Source organism: Thalassophryne amazonica, chromosome 18 (assembly GCF_902500255.1).
Source record: "Thalassophryne amazonica chromosome 18, fThaAma1.1, whole genome shotgun sequence".
NCBI classification, from domain to species: Eukaryota; Metazoa; Chordata; class Actinopteri; order Batrachoidiformes; family Batrachoididae; genus Thalassophryne; species Thalassophryne amazonica.
This window is the reverse complement of record NC_047120.1, coordinates 64,313,272-64,334,899: the sequence shown is the minus strand read 5'-3', so window position 1 is coordinate 64,334,899 and position 21,628 is coordinate 64,313,272. Positions and strand designations below refer to the sequence as shown.

The following is a 21,628-nucleotide window of genomic DNA, read 5'->3' as shown; positions in this document are numbered from 1 at the left end:
TGCACGGCCCCATGTTGCAAGGATCTGTACACAATTCTTGGAAGCTGAAAATGTCCCAGTTCTTGCATGGCCGGCATACTCACCGGACATGTCACCCATTGAGCATGTTTGGGATGCTCTGGACCGGCGTATACGACAGCGTGTACCAGTTCCTGCCAATATCCAGCAACTTCGCACAGCCATTGAAGAGGAGTGGACCAACATTCCACAGGCCACAATTGACAACCTGATCAACTCTATGTGAAGGAGATGTGTTGCACTGCATAAGGCAAATGGTGGTCACACCAGATACTGACTGGTATCCCCCCCAATAAAACAAAACTGCACCTTTCAGAGTGGCCTTTTATTGTGGACAGTCTAAGGCACACCTCTGCACTAATCATGGTGTCTAATCAGCATCTTGATATGGCACACCTGTGAGGTGGGATGGATTATCTCAGCAAAGGAGAAGTGCTCACTATCACAGATTTAGACTGGTTTGTGAACAATATTTGAGGGAAATGGTGATATTGTGTATGTGGAAAAAGTTTTAGATCTTTGAGTTCATCTCATACAAAATGGGAGCAAAACCAAAAGTGTTGCGTTTATATTTTTGTTGAGTGTAAAACAGAGGTGAAAAGAGAACAAGTAATAGAGAAACTACAAACAGCCAATAGAGATGAGAAGATGGGCACAAAAAACAGAAGATTAAAAAGAGAAAAAAAGAGGAAAAGGAAACAGACTCTGTCATCTGAGAGTAAACAAAACCAAATGTTAGCATAGCTGTTAACAGCTGCAGGGGCTTAAAAAAAAATCATCTGGTTACCATAGCAACTGCTTTCTCCCAGTTTCATTCAGATTAATTCATCCCTGGATGTGCTGTTCCAAAAGACAAAGACCAGCTTGACCCTGACATCAGGAAAAGAAAAAAAACAAACAACTTCTCTACTAGAATGGTTCAGTGAAAAAGAAAGAATTGATTGGCAATGAACTCATTAGCACCACCTACATCTACAGTGATGAATACATGCTGATAATAGCCGTTGTCCCCTAGTGGTCAGCAGTGGTACAGCAACAAACACTTAAAAAAAGGTAGATAGATTAAAAAACATGAACACAATTTTGACACTGTTCTGGAACCAGTTTAAGGGTGTTTTGACGGATGTGCTCCCAACGCACAGTACGTCCGCACGCGCTCTGTTAAATGTCACAACGCTGAAATAACAGCATATCTCCTACAGTGACCTCCATCACAACAAAGATAAACATCGCCCTCTTTTTCTAGCTTTCACCTTAATTTGATATGACAGCCCCCGGGGATGATGGGAAACTTTGGTTGTGTTTAATGACTGTGGATAGCATCAGCAGGTGTCTTGTTTTATTTATTTTTTGTGAGGTGCCATTGTCCGAGAGTGAAAACATAGACATTATATACGTAGACGCCTCATGGACTGCCGCTGCCGGCCGCCATCTTGGATGGGTCCCTATTGCATTCATTTGTACTAAGGAAGGTGTATCCCCAACTACAATAATCCGTAACTCCCCGAAGTTTTACCCAATTCTCCCACGTTTTGGTTTGTTAGAAACAGATTCAGTTGCGAATACAGGATGCTGTCACACATTAAAAATACATACTTTCCTGCTGAAACACTTTGTCTTATGCACTTTAACAAAGACATATGGCATACGAGGTCTGTCCATAAAGTAATGGTCCTTTTTATTTTTTTCAAAAACTATATGGATTTGATTCATATGTTTTTACGTCAGCCAAGCTTGAACCTTTGTGCGCATGCGTGAGTTTTTCCACGCCTTTTGGTTGCGTCATTCGCCTGTGAGCACGCCTTGTGGGAGGAGTGGTCCCGCCCCCTCGTCGGATTTTCATTGTCAGGAAATGGCAGAATGAATTGGGCTTTTTTCCATCAGAATTTTTTCAGAAACTGTTAGAGACATGCAGCTGGAAACCATTTGAAAAATTTATCTGGCTTTCGGTGAAAATTTTACGGGCTTCACAGAGAATAAGGACTGTTACTACAGCTTTAAGGACGGCCCACAATGGCGCTCAGGATGCCGCGCTCCGAGCTGTGACAACGAGGCAGAAAACACCAGATCATTTCTAAATGGATGGCTGACAAGTTGGGACATGCCTATCTCAGCTTTCAGTGTTTACCAGTCGAGTGAGTATAAGAGAAATTGTGGAGAGCTGGACATGTCCCAACTTGTCCTCTAACACTCCGAAACGGAGGTGTTCTTTGTCTCGTTCCATCAGCGGCTCTGTCGTGACGCGCGAAGCCTCCGCGCGGCTTTCCATGACAAAATCTCTTGTTAAAAGTGAAATCTACCGGAAAATGGATGATATCCAGCTCTTGAGATAACCAGAGAAATTGCACATGACGGTCCCAGCTCCATACAGCCATCAGCTTAGAAATGATCTGGTGGTTTCTGCCTCATCGTCGCAGCTCAGAGCGCGACGCGCCTAACGCCATTGTGGGCCGTCCTTAAAGCTGTAGTAACAGTCCTTATTCTCTGTGAAGCCCGTAAAATTTTCACTGAAAGCCAGATAAATTTCTCGAATGGTTTCCAGCTGCCTGTCTCTAACAGTTTCTGAAAAAAATTCTGATGGAAAAAAAAGCCCAAATCATTCCGCCATTTCCTGACAATGAAAATCCGACGAGGGGGCTGGACCACTCCTTCCACAAGGCGTGCTCACAGGCGAATGACGCAACTGACAGGCGTGGAAAAACTCACCCATGCGCATGAAGGTTCAAGCTTGGCTGATGTAAAAACATATGAATCAAATCCATATAGTTTTTGAAAAAAAATAAAAAGGACCGTTACTTTATGGACAGACCTCGTATAGATAAATGTATAAATTAATTTTATTATTTAGTAAAGAAACAAGTTTGGATTGTTCATTTGAATTTATTTCTCTCTCTCACACACACACACACACACGGGGCATCACTTTAATTTCCTCTGCTTCGCTCACTGGGTTTTGTTACAAAGATGAAACAAAAAGACACACACATCCAAGATGTGTAAAAAAAACAGCGTGCCGGATCAAGGTGAGACACATATTAAAGCAAAAATCCACAAAGCCTAACTGCTCCCATGCAAAAAATTAAAAAACTTTTATTAGACACCCCTAATGAAATAAAAAATAATAATAGATTTTTTTGTTTGTTTGTTTGTTTGTTTGTTTGTTTTTTTTGCATGGGAGCGCTTAGGTTGTGCAGATTTTTTATTTACTATTAGTTACAAAGATGAGCTTTTTTTTTTCAAGACCAGGAAAAGAAAGTTCCAGGTCATTCCAGGATCTTGTTAGGCTTTTGACTGGGGCTGGACAGCTAAAAGCCTTGAAAAAGAATTGTGTTGCACAGCTTCTTTTCTGTGTGCTGGCACTCTGTAACTCCAGTGGAGTTAATTTTGCGATGTGGTGCAGCCTCACTTTGTGAGATACAGACACCACTCAATTCCAAAGAATTATGAAACAAAAGCGCATAACAAGTGGATGGAAATGCACATAAATGCGCTCTGTCTTTTGTCGCATTAACGAAAATTCGGTTGAGTTGCGATACACGTTGGATGGAAACACAGTTAATGAGAGAGAGTACCAGTTCCTGCTGTAATAACGTTACATGCAAATACCGTTTACCATGACATAATATTACAAATGCTAAAATAACCAAAATTATTGTGCAATCTTATTTATGAAAGAGGATCTGGTTTCTATACTGCGCCGGAAAAGGAGGAGCGCAAACATGTTCATAATAACAGTGCTCATAGAGAGGGCGCTATAGCAAACAGCATTTTTTTAAAAGAAAGTTACAAAAAAAAAAAAAAAATCACATGCAACACTGAGAAAAGAGAATAGTTGAACCAACTTACGTGAATTGTTTCAATTGGTAACATCAAAATGAATTAAGTTGTTCGAACTTAAGTTAGTACGTTAGATGAACTCAAACTTAAAAACTTAAGTTCAAACAGCTTAATTCATTTAGATGTTACCAACTGAAACAACTTTAAGTTGTTTTTTTTCAGTGAACTAACGTTGTGTATGGAGGAGACTGGTGAGGGGAGCCACCAAAACACCCAGACAACTCTTCAGATGTTTCAAGCTTTGGCGGTAACTTGGAGGGACAGCATACAGTTAAGATGAGAATTAAGAAACATGAAATATTGTGGGGGGAAAAAATGAAATGTGGCAGCCTGATAACTCCAACATGCTGCAATATCGAAAATAAGAAAAACTGATGACATGAGAATAAAACTTTTCTAAATATCTCTATCTCCATCTCTGGAGGGAAAAAAAAACCCAAAACAAATAACAAAGACATTTTATAATTTAGATGATAGTTGGAGCAATTCAGGGTCAGCCAAAGTGACTGGTGTAAAATACATTAAAAGTCAAGGTCACAGGCCAAGGTCAAAGTTTTGGCCCAATGCTTATGCATAGGAGATATTTTAAATGACTAAAATTCTCCAATGATGTCACACAAACCGTCTCTAACTTCATCTGAGCCTGAAACAGCTCGTTTTAGACTTGTGTGACATATGTCACAGAAAAATGTGTTGGCTGCATTTACACATGATTTTCTCCATCTGCTGTAGATGCTCAAAGGACCACACACACACACACACACACACACACACACACACACAGATCAAGGTGCTGCTGCTATCAATCCGAGGACTCTCTGGTCAAAAGGTCCCTTTGACCAGAGACACGCCCACTCACCTCATGAGACACGCCCACACAGTGCTCAGGTGTCTCTCACAACAGATCCTCCTTTTGGAGAGGAGGTGTGATGAGGAGCAACAGGTACAAAAACAGGCTGTGTCCTCGACATGTGATTTTTCTTTTTTTTTTAAGATGATGCATCACTTCAGTTTTTGAAAACAAACCTTTGATGTTCGTTTCCAGACTAAGAAAGTGACTGTATTTGTCAAGGTGCTAACATGGTTTTTATTCAGTAACTCAGGATGTATCGATGCGTGTGGACACAGTGGCACAGAAGCAAGGGATTGTGGGCCGCTGGAGTTTACAGCTGACACGCCGCCAGCTGTTTCCGCTGGTGAGGCGTGAAAATAAACAATAAAGAAGCTGTTGCTGAGCAGATGTGGAGAGAACCTTTTGCACCATGAATGTGAGGAGAAACATCTAAAAAAAAAAATTGTAGGCAGACATGAAATTCAGGGACAAGCCTAAGATTGTTTTTCAAGTTGGGAAACATGCGGCGCTTTGTGATTTTTCACCTACGCGTATATGAATTATGTGAACGTGAGAGTTGATGGAGCAGAGAAAATCCAAGTGCTCACACATCACAGACTTCACTGATTCCCTCATTTGTTTCTCCATCTGTGTCCTCGCTCTCCCACCCCTCAGAGGCCTCTCTGCCTCTTTTGACAGAGACGTTTTCTCGCTCCTTCCACTTTTTATTTCTCTCTTTCCTCTCTGTTTCATTCTCATCATCTATGTGTGGGTGAATTTTGAGGGGGAGGGACCACTGAAGCAAGAAGAATCCCTCAGCGCGCCCCCCGGCGCTCATTGCACAAGCTCAGATGTGACATGACAGATGCCCCCCACCCACCCACACACACACACACACACACACACACACACACACACACACACACACACACACACACACACACACACACACACACACACACACACCTCAAGAAGCGTGCAGCTCCTAAAGACACATACAGGAAACATATATGTAACAAACAGCATAAACGGTCTGGTAAATAAATGTGTGGACATTGATTTTAAAGGTAATATGTAGGAGTTTTTTTCTGCCACTAGATGTCACACTGTTGCCTCATTTCAGGATTTAAACAAAGCTTCCCTCCGACTCCCTGCTTCTAACAGATTAAGCAGAAGGGACGGCAGGCAGAGCCGTTTAACACGTGCAACAGCTCAGTCTGTGGGAAAAGCCAGACGAATGTGGATTTCAGTCCAGTTGCATTCTAGATAAGAGGAATTATTAGCCACTGAATGTGGTTTTTGGAATAATTTCTGGAAAGCAATGACTATCCACCATGTTGGAAAAAAATTAAACAGCCATGTAGTGAGTTCTGTTGTCTCTTTAAAAATGTGTGTGTGTGTGTGTGTGTGTGTGTGTGTGTGTGTGTGTGTGTGTGTGTGTGTGTGTGTGTGTGTGTGTGTGTGTGTGTGTGTGTGTGTGTGTGTGTGTGCGTGTGTGTGTGTGTGTGTAGGGGGGCAACATTTTGACAAGGTTGGACTCACATGCACTAACATGCATGTGTAAATCTCATGCACTAAAAGACAAAGTAAACAAGGAATAGAAAAGCTCAGAGCACAGAGGGAGTGTTGCTTCATTCTCAGCACATGATGCTATTAAACCACTTTACACAGAAAATATTTTACATAGAAAAAGTTTTTTTTGGCTGATATATTAATATGTGTAATCTGAGTTAGAGAAACTGGCTCGCTTGCTCACTCACTCAGTCTGCTAACCACAGAGAACAAAGCTTGGAATGAATCAAGTGTCGTCCCATCAGAATGCCAGGATGCTAAAGACACACACACACACACACACACACTGTGTAGTATCACTTCTCAGAGTGCGGTGTTAATAAAGCGCGGCGCTGCATAGATTAGCAATATGCATCTGTGGTGATTACACATGATCACATGGGAGCCGATACGCTGCAAAGTGCCCCCATGCAGTGCACTCTTCTGAAACACAGTTGCCATAGAGACACTTTTACTACATCGGGCTGCTTCATTTCACAGTGCATGTAAAAAGTGCTATACGAGTGTCCAGAGCACATTATGTATCGGAGGAGGAAATGGAATCTAAATTGGGTCGTACCTGTTCAGGGCAAGTACAACACTTAATGAGGAAACATTCAGAGCTTAGCTGCATCTTCAGAGCCGTTGCATCCAGATTTATTGGATTTCTTTTTTATTGCACTGGATGATGGAGGCAAAGACGCAGCTAAATGTGGACATCAAGAGAAGTCTTCAGTGAGATCGTCATGTGTTCACTGATTGTTGTTGAAGTCTGACGGCCCCCAATGTCGAGTCAGACGTCATATTCATTTTAAAAAAAGGGGATACTGACGGATTCCTGTGAAAGAAACAGGATGGTCTAACTTAGTAAATCTGTCTGGAGTACACCAAGCTTAGTGACTGTGCAAGAAGGAGACTCGTGAGGGAAGCCACCAAGACACCCATTGCTTCTGTGGCTATGATTTGAGGAACTTTGCACAGTGCAACATTTGTCTCTTGCATCAGCAGTTATACAGCTTCAAGGTGGAGTGGAAGAAGGAATAATTCTCTTAAAAAGATGTGACATTTCAGCTACACTTTGCTAGAAGGCACATGGGAGACTTGAGCATAGATTTGATCTGTTTTCTTGTATTAAAAGAAGGCCAAGGATGCCCCAGGACATTCCATCATGCACTGAGCCTCATGACGCCCTCCTGATCCTTCCTGCTTTAATCCCCCAATAAGTTCTTTGTGTAATTTTACCATTTTTCTTCTTCTATTCATGTGCACCAAAATGTGGTCTATTAAACTCTCTCTGTTAAAGTGTTAAAATAACTCAATCATTGGGAGAAATCACCTTTATTGTTGGGTTAAAGTTTCTGTATTATCTTGTTAAATGAGCTCTATCAGTGTTTAATCAGGTTTATCAACTCCTAACTGGGTTCATTTATGCTGCAGTGGAGTTGATTTGACACTATTTTGAACATTGACTACATTCACTTGCTGCAGTGTTAATTTAACACTGCAGTGTTAATTTCCGGTGCATCCAGAAAGTATTCACAGCGCTTCACGTTTTCCACATTTTATGTTACAGCCTTATTCCAAAATCAATCAATCAATCAATTTTTTTATATAGCGCCAAATCACAACAAACAGTTGCCCCAAGGCGCTTTATATTGTAAGGCAAGGCCATACAATAATTATGTAAAACCCCAACGGTCAAAACGACCCCCTGTGAGCAAGCACTTGGCTACAGTGGGAAGGAAAAACTCCCTTTTAACAGGAAGAAACCTCCAGCAGAACCAGGCTCAGGGAGGGGCAGTCTTCTGCTGGGACTGGTTGGGGCTGAGGGAGAGAACCAGGAAAAAGACATGCTGTGGAGGGGAGCAGAGATCGATCACTAATGATTAAATGCAGAGTGGTGCATACAGAGCAAAAAGAGAAAGAAACAGTGCATCATGGGAACCCCCCAGCAGTCTAAGTCTATAGCAGCATAACTAAGGGATGGTTCAGGGTCACCTGATCCAGCCCTAACTATAAGCTTTAGCAAAAAGGAAAGTTTTAAGCCTAATCTTAAAAGTAGAGAGGGTGTCTGTCTCCCTAATCTGAATTGGGAGCTGGTTCCACAGGAGAGGAGCCTGAAAGCTGAAGGCTCTGCCTCCCATTCTACTCTTACAAACCCTAGGAACTACAAGTAAGCCTGCAGTCTGACAGCGAAGCGCTCTATTGGGGTGATATGGTACTACGAGGTCCCTAAGATAAGATGGGACCTGATTATTCAAAACCTTATAAGTAAGAAGAAGAATTTTAAATTCTATTCTAGAATTAACAGGAAGCCAATGAAGAGAGGCCAATATGGGTGAGATATGCTCTCTCCTTCTAGTCCCCGTCAGTACTCTAGCTGCAGCATTTTGAATTAACTGAAGGCTTTTTAGGGAACTTTTAGGACAACCTGATAATAATGAATTACAATAGTCCAGCCTAGAGGAAATAAATGCATGAATTAGTTTTTCAGCATCACTCTGAGACAAGACCTTTCTGATTTTAGAGATATTGCGTAAATGCAAAAAAGCAGTCCTACATATTTGTTTAATATGCGCTTTGAATGACATATCCTGATCAAAAATGACTCCAAGATTTCTCACAGTATTACTAGAGGTCAGGGTAATGCCATCCAGAGTAAGGATCTGGTTAGACACCATGTTTCTAAGATTTGTGGGGCCAAGTACAATAACTTCAGTTTTATCTGAGTTTAAAAGCAGGAAATTAGAGGTCATCCATGTCTTTATGTCTGTAAGACAATCCTGCAGTTTAGCTAATTGGTGTGTGTCCTCTGGCTTCATGGATAGATAAAGCTGGGTATCATCTGTGTAACAATGAAAATTTAAGCAATACCGTCTAATAATACTGCCTAAGGGAAGCATGTATAAAGTGAATAAAATTGGTCCTAGCACAGAACCTTGTGGAACTCCATAATTAACTTTAGTCTGTGAAGAAGATTCCCCATTTACATGAACAAATTGTAATCTATTAGACAAATATGATTCAAACCACCGCAGCGCAGTGCCTTTAATACCTATGGCATGCTCTAATCTCTGTAATAAAATTTTATGGTCAACAGTATCAAAAGCAGCACTGAGGTCTAACAGAACAAGCACAGAGATGAGTCCACTGTCCGAGGCCATAAGAAGATCATTTGTAACCTTCACTAATGCTGTTTCTGTACTATGATGAATTCTAAAACCTGACTGAAACTCTTCAAATAGACCATTCCTCTGCAGATGATCAGTTAGCTGTTTTACAACTACCCTTTCAAGAATTTTTGAGAGAAAAGGAAGGTTGGAGATTGGCCTATAATTAGCTAAGATAGCTGGGTCAAGTGATGGCTTTTTAAGTAATGGTTTAATTATTGCCACCTTAAAAGCCTGTGGTACATAGCCAACTAACAAAGATAGATTGATCATATTTAAGATCGAAGCATTAAATAATGGTAGGGCTTCCTTGAGCAGCCTGGTAGGAATGGGGTCTAATAAACATGTTGATGGTTTGGATGAAGGAGAAAATTTATTTTTTTCCCCTCAAAATTCTACTCACAACACCCCATAATGACATGATGTTTTTTTTATTTTTGCAAATTTATTAAAAAAACAAAACAAAACAAAAAAAAACGAACACACACATCGATGTTCACATAGGTGGAGGTCATCAGATGTCCTAATACTCCGCTTTATCTTGGGAGTTACAGAATGACAGATGCACTGATGTCAAAAAGAGGTTTGAAAATGAAGCTCTGGTTCACTGACAGTGTTGATCTGCAAAGCCAGCACACACCTCACTCAAGCTACCAAAGATGGAGATATAATCTGAAGTAGAAAAAGTGGAGAAAAAGAGAATGTTGGCTCTCCAAATGTCTGTGTACATCTGGGAAAATGGAATTCTGCCATGCCGGAGTTTGGAATATCAGTGTGTCATACAAACAACAAATGTCTCAACTTGAAGTCATCGTTCAGTCTGTCTTCCACCACTTATTCAGGTCAAGATCACAGTGACAGCAGGTTAAGTGAACACTTAGGCCCACGAGACGTGCACGGGCACATTTCCTCTTCCTCAGCTTTAATAAGCTCAGCAGGAGCTCGAGGAGCTGCGAGAACCGAACACGGATCCAAACAGCGTGAACTCATCTATTGCAGTGAAAAAAGCAGAAAGTGGAGCAAACACACACGCACACACACACACACGTCATCGCCCTCGTTGTGTCATTTTAAAAGACTTCGCTTGTGCAGAACTGCTAGACATCACTGCACCTAATAACATGACCAGGCAGCAGCCTCACGTGCACTGTCGACATGCTCACATGCTGACAACAAGAACACACACACACACACACACCTTCATCTTCAAATAGCTCTGAGATGCTGATGAGGATGTTGGCGTTACCGTGGAGACAGTCTGAGGCAGCATTTGCTTTGTCATGGTTTCAGGAGGATGTGTGATGACAACTGGATCTACCAATCAGATCACATGATGCAGTGAGAATTGTCGGATTTATTAAATGTAAATCACTTTGTCTAAACCCAGCTGCCAAACAAAATCCAGAAATGTAAATATTAAATAACTCTGAAATCCACCCTGAGGAGAAAATCAACTCCACAGTCCATGCAAACAAATGTGACTTCCTCCATGTGGATATGTGGTTTTCACCACAGCCGGAGATCCACACGGCTGACGTGTGTCACACTCCACTACTCATGCCATTAGTCAGGGCTGCAAGTGGCAGCCTATTACACCTTGCTCAAGGGCACCACTGCAGAGACCATGCCTCAGTAATCAGAGCTGCAGTGAGGCTGAACCTGCCAGCTTGTGAGTTGCTGTCAACAGACAACTCAGGTGAGATTTAGGGAACTGTTGCAGTAAAAGTCAAGCCTCAGCACTCTGCTGTCCTCACAGCATATCTACAGCACCACATATAGAACACCAAGAACCAACAACACTTTCACGGAATTCTTCCTTGTCTCACACATCAGGTTGGGTTACGGAGCGTGTGCTGTAGTTACATCCTGGTTCATGCCTGTAGGAGGAGACGTTGGCACCACATCAGTCTCCACTATTACAGGTCACATTTTGGCTCAGGTCCCGATTTGGTCAAATGTTATAAGTTATCAATTATTTTTGCGAATTTTCACTCTGTCATTTACAACCCCTGGCAAAAATTATGGAATCACCGGCCTCAGAGGATGTTCATTCAGTTGTTTAATTTTGTAGAAAAAAAGCAGATCACAGACATGACACAAAACTAAAGTCATTTCAAATGGCAACTTTCTGGCTTTAAGAAACGCTATAAGAAATCAAGAAAAAAAGATTGTGGCAGTCAGTAACGGTTACTTTTTTAGACCAAGCAGAGGAAAAAATGTGGAATCACTCAATTCTGAGGAAAAAATTATGGAATCACCCTGTAAATTTTCATCCCCCAAATTAACACCTGCATCATATCAGATCTGCTCATTAGTCTGCATCTAAAAAGGAGTGAACACACCTTGGAGAGCTGTTGCACCAAGTGGACTGACATGAATCATGGCTCCAACACGAGAGATGTCAATTGAAACAAAGGAGAGGATTATCAAACTCTTAAAAGAGGGTAAATCATCACGCAATGTTGCAAAAGATGTTTGTTGTTCACAGTCAGCTGTGTCTAAACTCTGGACCAAATACAAACAACATGGGAAGGTTGTTAAAGGCAAACATACTGGTAGACCAAGGAAGACATCAAAGCGTCAAGACAGAAAACTTAAAGCAATATGTCTCAAAAATCGAAAAATGTACAACAAAACAAATGAGGAACAAATGGGAGGAGACTGGAGTCAACGTCTATGACCGAACTGTAAGAAACCGCCTAACGGAAATGGGATTTACATACAGAAAAGCTAAACGAAAGGCATCATTAACACCTAAACAGAAAAAACAAGGTTACAATGGGCTAAGGAAAAGCAATTGTGGACTGTGGATGACTGGATGAAAGTCATATTCAGTGATGAATCTCGAATCTGCATTGGGCAAGGTGATGATGCTGGAACTTTTGTTTGGTGCCGTTCCAATGAGATTTATAAAGATGACTGCCTGAAGAGAACATGTACATTTCCACAGTCATTGATGATATGGGGCTGCATGTCAGGTAAAGGCACTGGGGAGATGGCTGTCATTACATCATCAATAAATGCACAAGTTTATGTTGATATTTTGGACAATTGAAAGGATGTTTGGGGATGATGAAATCATCATAGAGCAAAAACTGCAAAAACATTCCTTGCAAAAAGACACATAGGGTCAATGTCAATGAGCAGATCTTATTTGATGCAGGTGTTAATTTGGGGGATGAAAATTTACAGGGTGATTCCATAATTTTTTCCTCAGAATTGAGTGATTCCATATTTTTTTCCTCTGCTTGGTCTAAAAAAGTAACCGTTACTGACTGCCACAATCTTTTTTTCTTGATTTCTTATAGTGTTTCTTAAAGCCAGAAAGTTGCCATTTGAAATGACTTTAGTTTTGTGTCATGTCTGTGATCTGCTTTTTTTCTACAAAATTAAACAACTGAATGAACATCCTCTGAGGCCGGTGATTCCATAATTTTTGCCAGGGGTTGTAGTAGTCATGCTTTTATGTTGTGTTGACTCTGGTTGCTTTAACTTGCGGGTTTTTGCCTTCCGCACTCGTGTGTTCCCACACATCCGTGTTGAATTGGTCTGCGTCTTTTATCATCGCTGTTAGGACGTCTCCAGATTGTACTAGGTTCTGCCCGGCTCTCTAGCATTCCAAATTATTGTGTTTTTGAGTCCATGTTACTGACCTTTGCAGAATCCTGTTTTTGTTCTGCTTTCTGTTTTTGACTCTGGTTACTGTGTTTGGATTCCACATTACAGATTTTTCATCTGTCGTTTTTGGACTCTGCAGTATGAGAATCTCTGGTTATTGAACCCTGTGTTTTGAAAAAACTCTGCTGACTAAATCCTTGAAAGACTGTTGCCAGAGTGCAGTGTTTACTGAAGGCTGTCTGATTTTTGGATTACTCTTCTGTCCCCCCCCCCCCCCCCCCCCCACCTTTTCAGAAAAACTGAGGCTGTTTTGGATTGTTTACGGTTCACCTGACCTGAGGCTGTGTTTTTGACCTGAGCATGCTGTGTTTGCTGCTGCCATCTTTGTTCCTATTCAGACCGTGCTTCATTGTGGTTCTCTGCGCTGGGGTCCTAGATTCATTACACCCAACCTTGTGGTTTTGAGCTGGTTGAACAGGACTGTTAACCCAGCCATCAGTCCTTCATTTCTCATCAATTTCTTATTGATAATGTGCATCTGTGCTTGGCAAAATGTGGCCAACATTCCAGAAGCCTACTATTGAAAAACAAGTGTTCCCATTGTGCTAACTGACCGATCAATACATGAACATGAAGCAAAAGAATGTTCAAGTGAAAATCAGATTTGTTGCTTGCACCCCAGAAACAGTTTGTCAGTGAACAAAGATGTTGGACTCAATCTGGACAGGCTGTCAGATGAAATACTCCTTTAATCCTCAAGCAGAGCAGGTAGCGACCTGTTCTGTTCAGTAGGGTAAGGATTTGGTTGAGTTATATGTAGACATGGGTTTGAGTCCTGGTCACTCTACCTGTCTTTGGTTTATTCCCGGTTGGTCTACTCTAAAATTCCCAGTTTGTCTACAGCTAGGTTCCCATTTCGTCTACTCCCATTTTGTTTTGGATTTTTATGGAAATGAAACTTAAAATTCAACTTTTAGTTGATTTTTTTTTTTTTTTTTTTTTTGCATGAAATTAAAGAACTAAACTTCTACAATATCTTAAAACATAGCTTTCTAAATAAACTAAAAGAGTAATATTAATGACTTATTTTTGTCTTTAAATATAGCAAGTGATACAAATACAAAAGAAACTCCAGGCTAACCCTGAATAAAAACGCTGAAACGCTTGGTTCATCTAATCATTACAATCTCTTATAATTTAAAATCTTGTAAATAATAAAGAAAAAAATCAGGAAAATACGAGAGTAGATGGAATGGCACTACTCTACATTTCTGAGAGTAGATGAAATGGGAGTAGACCAAACGAGAAGTTATGCTATCTTCATCCTTGTCTCAGTCAACCCAGCTGTAACTGGGGCCTTGGTAATCTGCGTTGGACTGGCGTCCCCTTCAGGGGGAGTCGTAGACTCCTATCTGCTTGAAGCTACACAGCAGGGATCAGCAGCGGCACCAGCAGAGCTGGGACACAACTCACAGCTGAAAACGAAGCATCGTCGTGCTCAGTTCAGGTCCACCATATACAATGAACAAATCACACAAACATCTCATTCTCCCAGAAACAGTCGGATTGATTCCTGCTCAGATTTAAATGCTCAATCGTCACTCAGCAGTTTAGAAACACAAAGCAGCAAGCTGCTGTGTTGTACCAACTCGTCACTTCATTGACGTTTCCTTTGTGTTGCATCAAAGCATTCGAGCTCAGCTGTCAACGCTGGAAGTTGAAGACATTCACGTCCTTTTGTTCCTTCTCTTCCTGTCCTCGATCTACCTAGAATTTACATGCAGTCGTCCATCTTTGGCCTGAAATAGCCTGTTATCCAATCAGAGGCCATTATTCTCCATAATGCTGCGCCGTCTGTTTCGCACAGGATTGTTACAGACGTTTCTGTGCACAAACGAGCACAGAAGCTTTTAGCAGTCAGAGACGACTGTGAACCAGCCTCACTTACAGACATGAACAATTACGCGCCGAACGAGCCATCTTGCAGACCGAGAAGAGACACAAGGAAAAACAAGCTCCCATCAAGAGAAAAACCACCAGTTCAGACCACCACAGAAAGTTCTTTCATCTTTTCAAACGGCGTTCGTGTGCAGCGTTTAAAACGCCATAATCTGACATGAACTTAAAGAAGCAGATGAAGTGAAATTGTGTGATTAGACACACTGCAGATTTTTGTTGACAAAAAAAAAAAAAAAAGAAAGAAAGAAAGAAAAAAACACCACCTTATTTATTCTGCAAGATCCACTTTTGGTCAAAAACATCCACGACATGTTTATGGACCAGCTCAGAAATAAATATTGTTGTCTGCATTGACGTTACACGTGTGTGTCCGTCCATCTGGAATTAATGCTCAATGACCATCCGGTGCATTTTCTTCCATGTTTGGTATCAATTGATATTGATATCAATATCGATATCAGTATCAATTGATATTGATACTGAATTTGGATAGTGATGGTAAATGGTTATTGCAATGTTTTCATTTTGGATTTTCCTATTTTATTACCACTGCCAACAGTGTTAGGTGGAGGTTATGTTTTCGCCCTTGTTTGTTTGTTTGTGAACAGACTGGAACCCACAATTTTTCATAAATTGTGATGAACTTTTTACAGAGGATTCCTGATAGGCAAGAACTGATTCAATTTTCAAGGCCATAGGTCAAAGGTCAACGTCAGGAAATATCTTGAAAAATTGGGGAAAAAAAATCCTTATCCTTTAACATGGAACAAATTTTCAAAAATTCATAACTCTGTCAAAAAAGATCAAATTTCTTTCCTATTTGACAGCGTTAAGTAGGATGATATCCTTTATCAACTGACGATGTTTGATCCGGATCTGATCAAGATTACAGATTTTGTGCCCATTTAAATTTAACATTGAAAACCCCTTTTAATGTATATTTTACATTATATCTTAATCAAACGTGCACCAATCACTCTCATATTTGAAAGTGAGGTGCAGACTGGCACTCAGTATCACTTGACAAAGTTTGATCTGGATCTGATCCTGATTGTGGATTTTGTGGACATTTGAATTTAATACTGAAAACCCCATTTAATGTATATTTTACATTAGATCTTAACCAAACATGCACCAGTCACTCTGATATGTGAAAGTGAGGTGCAGACTGGCACTCAGTATCACTTGACAAAGTTTGATCTGGATCTGATCCAGATTGTGGATTTTGTGGACATTTTAATTTAATATTGAAAAGCCCATTTGGTGTACATTTTGCTTTATATCTCAATCAAAATTACCTCACTCACTCTAATTTGTGACAGTGAGGTGCAAACTGGCACTCTGAATAAATTGGCTAAGTTTGATCTGCATCTGATCCATATTGTGAATTTAGCGGATATTTGATTTTAACACTTAAAAGCCCTTTTGATCTATATTTTTGCTTTATATTCTAGCTTATGAAAAGCCACTTCTAACAGGACTTTCACCTTCAAAATTATTTCCAAGGTACAAATTTGTGGAATTGGAAACTGATGTTGGTGGAGGTTTGCCCTCTATGAGCGTGGTGCTTGAGTTTTTTTATTACTTTGTGGGGGGAGGACAGTTGTTTTCTTCCATTTTTGCTCAGGGTCGCCACAGCAGATCCAGTCACCTGTACATTTTGGAAACATATGGTGGAGTATTTGTGAAATTTTGAAATGAACCAACCATGAACATGTGAAAGTGATTGTGTCTCTGCCACAGTCAACCGCTGTTCATATTCTGTATTCATCGTACACTTCTGAATTTGCACTTTTTATTCAGACTTGTTCTTGGTCATCAAACTTGAATTAACAACCATCTGGCTCTTTTGCATTTTTCTTTGCTAAATGTGAAGAGTAAATGCTGCACCAAAGCGAAGCGCAAAATGATGGGGTCAAAGCGTGTATGGGAGTATCTTTATGTCAGAAAGAAAGCTTAGATTATAGATTCATTGTTTGGTGTTAAAATGCTTAAAGACCAAAGAATACATGAGTCAATTACCTCAAAAAAATAAAAATAAAATTGGGCCTCAGTATAATGTGTAGACATCTGCAGCATTCCTGCCTGAAACTAAACACAGCACACTGTGACACCAATTCTGACTAACAGAGCGGCCGTCGACCCTTCTACGCCTCCCTCCACAGCCTGCTCCTGCAGATCCTGAGAGCACTCAGACTCGGGGGTTTTAGCGATTGGATAGAAGAAGTTCTGCTGGTATTTCAAACACAGTACATCTTGTTTCTCATCTGTTTTGTGGCCATATAAATAGAGTTTTGCTGCTGCTACGGCTGCTGCTGCTACTGCTGCTGCCAGGAGACACTGAGAAATATGAAATGGACAACCTGGGTCCTGGGAAAGTAGCCAGCACAGCCAGTTAAAAGGCCCCCACCATCCCTGATTCATAGCTCTACCCTTAATAAGCTGTGATGCCATCTCTGCCTGCCCTCTATGCAGAAGTCATCACAGTTCAGAGCACTTTCCTGATTCCATATTCCCATCATCATCTCCTTCAGGCTGCTACTCCACATGCATCTGTCTATTTGCTTCCTGTCACTTCACCATCGAGCCCATGCAACCGATCAGACGTTATAAAAATTAAAGAATATAAAGTCAGTCACTAAAGTATACATGGCATCATACTAGACGGCAGCAGATACACATGGTGTGGGCACCATCCATCCATTCGTTCATACAAACATGTGCCACCATTTCTTCAAGGCCCTTGTGTCCAAACTAACCAAACATCGCACATGCGTAGTCCTAGTGGAAGAAGGAGCACCATAGCAACACCATATTTGCATTTTAATTGGGTCACAGGGTCAGTGAGTGTAAAATTTTATTTATGTGATATTTCTTGAGATACACACACACAAATGTTTTGACACTAAAGCTGACTCCCCGTAACCCGCTTGAAATCGGATGATCTTACGATTCAGGTCATGAGGTCATTCAGCGCAGAATTTTACCCAGATCTTATCAAGAAATGTTCCCATTTATGGCTTCTTGTTTTATAAGAAAATAAGAAACATTTTTTAAAACATACTGAACAAACATGTCCTCAAACATCAAAATAGGAATAAATGGTTTGCTGAAAACAAAGACTTTCATAGTAATAGTGATTTTAGGCTGAGCTGCAAAAACATTTAGCTATAAATCAAACAAACAATTTGTAATAATGAAAATTAACAAATGATTCATCTCTGAATGTGTTTCAGATTTGTTTAGAGAAAAAGGTGTTGCACTCCACCCATCCTGCAGGATGGACTTTTATGACAAACTAAGCTGCTATATCTGTCTGCCTGGGCAGTTGCCATCCAGGATGAGGGGCGGTTTGGTGATGTGGTGGATGTAGCGGCACCCTGTGTCAGTCTGTGCTGACTTGCTTCCACTCTGAGGATGTGAAATGCCCTCATACAGTCCAGACACAAGCTTTTATCGTGTATAAAATGATGTTTTAATGCTGTATTCATATGCTGACAGTAGAAAAACTGTCCTGCAGGTCTGAGTTGGTGGTTTAATCCCAAAACTTTAAAATGACAAGTCATTTCAGCACCATGGCCAGCTCCAATAGCTGGAACAAAAAATATTATATATAATACTATTTTCAGTGACACTTGGGAGGAAAAGAACCCACTTTTATGAACCAAACTTTTTTTTTCCCTTTTTATAAGCCAACTGCAGAAAAAACCAACACAGTGGAAAAGATGTAGAATTTATATAATGTATTTAATTACTGTGTTATAAAAAAAACATGCAGGGGAGTGTCATAAAATATATATTCATCTCTTTTTTAAAAGGTAGCAGGAAGCCTAATAAAGCACCTTTAGATGCAGTCATAGACTACACACACTGGAATTCAGTTTTTTGGCACACTGAAAACAATAAACCCTTATTATTGCTTTTAGATTTGATGATATAATTTTCATTAAATCATTTGTAATCCAAAATCAGACTGCTGTGCATTTGGTTACCATGGAAACCAGCTAAATGACAGGCCAGTAGCTGCTTCTTACATACTGCAAAATGACGATCAGTGGATTGTGTTTAAAATGAATACATTTATAGGAAAAAAAAAAATGGCAGAACCCTGCACTCTGTTCATTATCTAATCATGTTGTTCTGTAGCGTTAATTGCAAAAATCCAATTACATTGCTCCTCTGCTTCCATCTTTCACTTTTTAAATTTTGATCAGCTACATCGTCACAATGCTCACTCAGACCTGTGAGGGACAAAAGCATTTCCTCACAATAGCTTCTGAAAAGCAGCATTTACACACAGTTGGAAGCCAAAAACAGATATAATTCCAACAAAACATGGACACTCCTACACAAATATCTTATTCCATTTTTCCCAACACGGACTTTTTCAGCAGCATTTTAGTGCATCATAAAATGATTCACTCAAAACAAATACATGTAGTACTTCTAAAAATACACAGCTCTACACTTACAGATGTGCTTGAAGCACCGAAGTATTTAAGCTCCAGCACAGTAGTACAGATGTTGCACACACACACACACACACATACATATATATATATATATATATATATATATATATATATATACATATATATATATATATATATATGCATATATATATACATATATATATATATGCATATATATATATATACATATATATATACATATACATACATATATATATATACACACACACGCAAAATAGCCAATTGGCATATGTGTGTGTGTGTGTGTGTGTGTGTGTGTGTGTGTGTGTGTGTGTGTGTGTGTGTGTGTGTGTGTGTGTGTGTGTGTGTGTGTGTGTGTGTGTGGGTGTGGGTGTGCGTGTTTATGGCTTCAATCACGTAAAAACCCGGGAGAGCTGACATTTGCCATTTGGTATGCTTATTTATTTTGGGTCAAGGATGAATTGTCTGAAAACATAAAGTTGACAGGACAAAAATTTTTGGAAAAAATAGCAATTTCAGCCAATAAACAATGGATGTTGTACTGCAATGCACTGTGGGAGGTTGGGGTTTTGAGATTTTAAATGTTGTTATTGTGGTTCATGTTAGATTAACAGTGTTGTTAGCGTGATTGATTTATTGTGTTTTTGTAGTCCAAATGGTTTAGTTGGTTTAGATAAGTGTTATGTTGTTGTCACCATGAGTGAGTTAAGTGTCATGTTGGCACCATGAGTTAAATGTGTAGTGTTTTTAATGTCTTCCGCCGCCATCTGCATTTGTCAAATTAAAAGAATCTTCGTACAGCAGAATGCAGAAAAGACAAACAGCTGTCTGTGTGTGTGTGTGTGTGTGTGTGTGTGTGAGAAATTTTAATCACGCACAAACTGGGGACAGCTGACATTTGCTGTTTGGGTCAAGGATAAACGGAGTCATAACCAAACATTGATAGGACTAATATTTTTAGAGAAGCTATATATATATATATATATTTTATTTTTTTTTATTTTTTTTTTTGCCAACAACACTGAACAATGGATACTGATATTTCCATTCTGGACTCACACGCCAAACCAGCAGAGGACGGTAAATCATCTTTATATTAAAAGCATGAGTGTATGATTTTATTTAGTAAATTCAAAGTATGTACATAATATAATTGTAAATACCTTAAAAATACATGGATGAGACAAGAAAATGAAGCACTTATTTCCTTTGTGATCCATTTAAAAATCAAATGACAAAATAAAAGTAATAATAATAATAATAACAGTAACAACAACAACAACAACAACAATAATAATAATAATAATAATAATAATAATAATAATAATAGTGTGTATGTGAGAACTTAAACCATTTATAAATACATTAAGACAGTAAACAAACATTAAAAAAAAAATTATGTAATTAACAAGGGTTGAATTCTTCTTCTAAAAATTGTTGAGGTCTAATGTTCTTAAAACATTCTGGAATCACACAACACAATGTGTAGTACAACCCCTGGCAAAAATTATGGAATCACCAGCCTCAGAGGATGTTCATTCAGTTGTTTAATTTTGTAGAAAAAAAGCAGATCACAGACATGACACAAAACTAAAGTCATTTCAAATGAGAACTTTCTGGCTTTAAGAAACACTATAAGAAATCAGGAAAAAAAATTGTGGCAGTCAGTAACGGTTACTTTTTTAGACCAAGTAGAGGGAAAAAAATATGGACTCACTCAATTCTGAGGAAAAAATTACGGAATCATGAAAAACAAAAGAACGCTCCAACACATCACAAGTATTTTGTTGCACCACTTCTGGCTTTTATAACAGCTTGCAGTCTCTGAGGCATGGACTTAATGAGTGACAAACAGTACTCTACATCAATCTGGCTCCAACTTTCTCTGATTGCTGTTGCCAGATCAGCTTTGCAGGTTGGAGCCTTGTCATGGACTATTTTCTTCAACTTCCACCAAAGATTTTCAATTGGATTAAGATCCGGACTATTTGCAGGCCATGACATTGACCCTATGTGTCTTTTTGCAAGGAATGTTTTCACAGTTTTTGCTCTATGGCAAGATGCATTATCATCTTGAAAAATGATTTCATCATCCCCAAACATCCTTTCAATTGATGGGATAAGAAAAATGTCCAAAATATCAACGTAAACTTGTGCATTTATTGATGATGTAATGACAGCCATCTCCC

At 39.7% G+C, this 21,628-nt stretch overlaps 1 protein-coding gene across 1 annotated transcript in view; it reads right to left on the bottom strand.

The window, feature by feature from the left end:
- Positions 1-21,628, bottom strand: part of aatkb (apoptosis-associated tyrosine kinase b) — a 132,424-nt gene that overhangs the window by 104,869 nt on the left and 5,927 nt on the right. The window lies entirely within an intron of this gene.